Raw genomic sequence first — 753 nt, forward strand, 5'->3', positions numbered from 1 at the left:
TATGTGAGCATACTCATGCATATGCCTACAACGATCTTATATGTCAAAGCAAGAAACGGCACGCTGGGCCGGCCAGGAAAACACGCGATGACCGTCGCATGGCTACCAATATCCTGGCGCCACGGCGAGCATGGTGCTGCGCAGCTATCTGAGCAGCACGCGCGATCGCTCGAGTGGGCCAGGGGGGTGATAAGCGACGGCCAGGAGGGCTGTGGTGAGGGTGTTTCTGGGTATGCGAGCGCATCCCGTAGTGACCCTGTCAAGCGGCAGAGATCGCAGGAGAGGGAAACCCCTCTCTCCAAGAAGCCCAGGGCGGGAGGGACGCCTAAGCTCTTTAGCGAGATCGCTAAACAGGCGAGCTCTATCACTCTGGGCGTTTTGGATCGGGGTAAGGAGGAAGGGGCCATCGCCAGGGAAGACTGGAGGAAGGTGTCGTGAGCCTTATCAGGAGTTTTCAAGAGGGTGTTCAGGGAAAAGTGCTGGTTGGCACCAGGGTATGTTTAAGAAGGTGGTGTGCGCCGACGAGCGGTCGGCCTCGCTCTACAGGGCGGCAGTAGCCTTGGTCGGGGAGGTGTGGAAGGGAGCCAGACTCGAGGTTGTGGACAGCATTGCTGGCCCTCCTGCAACTGCGGGATCGGTCATCTCTGTTGGCCCGCTGTTCGACAGGGCGGAGGAGGAAATGCTCCTTGCGTCCGATGGGGATGGCGCGTGCGGAGGGGTGCTGGAGAGGATTTCGGAGGATGAATATTCTTC

Source organism: Rhagoletis pomonella, unplaced genomic scaffold (assembly GCF_013731165.1).
Source record: "Rhagoletis pomonella isolate Grant_MI unplaced genomic scaffold, Rhpom_1.0 Rhpom_scaffold_00002, whole genome shotgun sequence".
Classification (NCBI taxonomy): Eukaryota; Metazoa; Arthropoda; class Insecta; order Diptera; family Tephritidae; genus Rhagoletis; species Rhagoletis pomonella.